Raw genomic sequence first — 3,420 nt, 5'->3', positions numbered from 1 at the left:
GGCTCTATTGTTGCCCTGTGACATCGGATCATCCTCACATGTATGGGCTTTACACTTAATTACTGCCACCGCTTTGGGCAGTTGGATTGCTTCTAAAAGATGTTTTATGTGTCGGGAATGTGCAACTGGTGTGCCTGCTGCTGTAATAAAATTTCTCAGACGAAATAGAGCCCCGAAATCGTGCACCACCCCGAACGCATACTGAGAGTCAGTGTAAATGTTAGCAGATTTGCCTGCTGCCAATTCACACGCTCTTGTTAGTGCTACTAACTCTGCCACCTGGGCTAAGTTAGGAGGACCAAGAGGTTTAGCTTCTATGATGTCTGTGTCATTTACAACAGCATAACCTGTACATAACTCACCTGTGTCTGTTTGTCTATGACTACTCCCATCCATGTAAAAAGTCACATCTACCTTCTCTAAAGGTGTGTCATGTATGTCAGGTCTAGCAGTAAAGGTCTGATTCAGATATTCCATACAATCGTGTGTATCATTATATCCGCAGAACTCACCCTCCGCCAGCAACTCGTCTCCTTCCACCCGTTGTACATCATGTTGTACATATGGTAAATACGTTGCTGGATTCAGCGTGCTGCAACGTTTAACAGTGATGTTTGCAGGTACGATTAGAGCTAGTTCCCATTTGGTAAACCTAGCCGAAGAGACATGTCTGGTTTGAGCAGAGTTCAGCAGAGCAGATACAGCATGGGGAGTGTATACAATCATATCACAACCCAATACTACGTCCTCACTTTTACTCACCAATAAAGCGGTAGCTGCTACACTTCTCAAACAGGTGGGGAGTGATCTCGCCACAGTGTCCAATTGGGAACTGTAGTATGCTACGGGCCTACTGGCATCACGATGTTCTTGTGTAAGGACACCTGCAGCACAACCATCGGCTTCCGTACAATACAAATCAAAAGGTTTTTCATAATCAGGTATTCCCAATGCAGCTGCTTTTGTCAGACTATCCTTAAGATTAAGGAAAGCCTGCTCTGATTCCTCTGTGTGTATGACACGATCGGGCTTTGAGGAAGAGACTAGGGGCCTGATTCAGAGCCGCTAGTAAGCGGCCGCTTGTTCGTTCCGAGCGATGTTTGCCCAACTGCGCATGCGTACGGATCGTAATACGCATGCGCGAACCAGTCAGTGCGGCAGAAACTCGTTTGTTCGCTAAATAGCGAATGCCTGCTAATATGAGTGACAGGAGGAGGCGTATGTGGGTGGTAACAGGGGAAGGTGCTTGAAAACGGGGAGTGGAGATCAGAACGCAGGCGTGCTTAAAGGTCAAAACGGGCGTTTTATGGGTGTGCATAATTAATACAGCAGCGTCACTGACCACGTCACTGGGTTATTTTATAGTCAGAACTGCTCGCAAATTTGTGGTAGCAAAAACCAACCACAAGAATAGCGAGCAGTTCATATGCTGGTCGATGTACTCGATTAATCTAATAAATAGCAGACATGACGTAGGATCCGAGCAGCCAGGGGGCGTAGTTATCCAAAAAACGACCGCAAGTTTTGTTCACTTGTTCAGACATAGAGGTGTGAACAGACCGCAAAGAGCGAACGGTTCATTTGAATAGCCACCCCTTTTTTTGGAACGAACGACCGCAAATAGCGACCGGCTCTGAATCAGGCCCTAAGTCCTGCAAAGGCAAGGCCAAAATAGAAAAACCTGGGATCCACATTCTACAGTATCCACACATTCCCAAGAAGGTACGAATTTGCTGTTGATTCTGCGGCAGTGTCATGTTCTGTATGGCCTGGATTCTATCATTTGTGAGATGTCGTAACCCCTGGGTTAGGCAGTGTCCCAAAAATGTTACTCTGGATTGGCACGGCTGTAGTTTGTCCTTAGCAACCTTGTGTCCTGTCTGCGAGAGATGAAGCAACAAAAGTTTAGTATCATTCAAACATGACATAAACGAATCAGAACATAGCAATAAATCATCCACATATTGAATTAGAACAGATCCATTGGCAGGTTGAAAAGATTGTAAACAGTCGTGCAAGGCCTGGGAGAAGATACTGGGGCTGTCTATGAAACCTTGGGGCAACAGTGTCCATGTATATTGTACACCTCTGTATGTAAATGCGAATAAATACTGACAGTCAGGGTGGAGAGGCACAGAGAAGAGAGCAGAACAGAGGTCAATGACAGTGAAATGGGTTGCGTTTGGAGGGATCTGCATAAGAATGACAGCTGGATTTGGCACTACGGGGAATTCGCTGTCTACTACCTTATTAACACCTCTAATGCTATACCAGCCTATAACCCCTCCCACCACTCTTCTTCACCGGAAAGATGGGACTGTTGGCTGCACTAGCTGTACGAACTAAAATTCCCTGTTGTAATAATCGCTCAATTATTGGAAAACCCCTAATTCTACCTCCTGTTTTAGTGGGTACTGAGGAATTTTTGGAGCTTGCCTACCGCCTTTTAAATTTACCATTACGGGGCTTACGTTTGCCATTAATCCAGTGTCCTGTCCATCCTTAGTCCAAAGGGAATCTGGAATTTGGGACAACATTTGATCTTCCTTGGGATGGATTTTCATTTAAACTGGTAGAGTGATACATTATCCTTTGGGGAGTGTCTAACATATCCCGCACCTCGTGCGCAAATCTCTCAGGGATATCTAAAAATACACCATCAGGGGTGCAATATATAACACATCCCATCTTACATAACAAGTCTCTGCCCAGCAGGTTAGTAGGAGCCGCAGCAGCCAAAAGAAAAGAATGCCTGGTATGCAACGGCCCAATAGTAACCTCTGTGGACTTTGTTAAAGGATAATGTTCCACTTTACCTGTTACACCCATTGTTGGTACTGTCTGGTTGGTCACCTGTAAATTAACGGGAGATTTTATCACTGACCTGGTCGCCCCTGTGTCTACAAGAAAAGGATATTCAGTACCAGCTACATCAACCATCATGACCGGTTCTTCCCTAGTACTTCCCGTTAACCTGACTATCTGTAGACTACAGGTATGATCTGACCCCTAGCGTTGGCTAAAATTCTCCAATAAAGCATTAACGGCCACAATTGGAGCTGGTGCTTGCTGGATATTTGCTGGCCTTTGTGCATATCCCTTATGGGGATATGCAGGTTTTCCCTGATTTGAGGGTCCTACCCTTTTTACTCTGCTGTTTCTAATTAAATGTCCTTGCTGGTTACAATTAAAACATGTTCGTGGATCAGATGAAGACACGGGTTGTTGTGAGGTTTGAGCAGGGGGAAAAGGTGATGGATATGAGTAGGGAAATGGAGGATAAGGGTATTGTGGGGGGTATGAAGTTTGTGAGTAGTATGGGACCTGTGGATGTGTAGGATTAGTAGAATAGAGCTGTGTTTGCTGTTGCGTTGGATTAATGAGGGCATATAACTGTTCAGGTGTAAGTGTGTGTGTAGA

Source organism: Taudactylus pleione, unplaced genomic scaffold, assembly GCF_031769625.1.
Source record: "Taudactylus pleione unplaced genomic scaffold, aTauple2 ptg000021l, whole genome shotgun sequence".
Classification (NCBI taxonomy): Eukaryota; Metazoa; Chordata; class Amphibia; order Anura; family Myobatrachidae; genus Taudactylus; species Taudactylus pleione.
The sequence above is the reverse complement of the archived record's forward strand: the minus strand, read 5'-3'. Positions refer to the sequence as shown.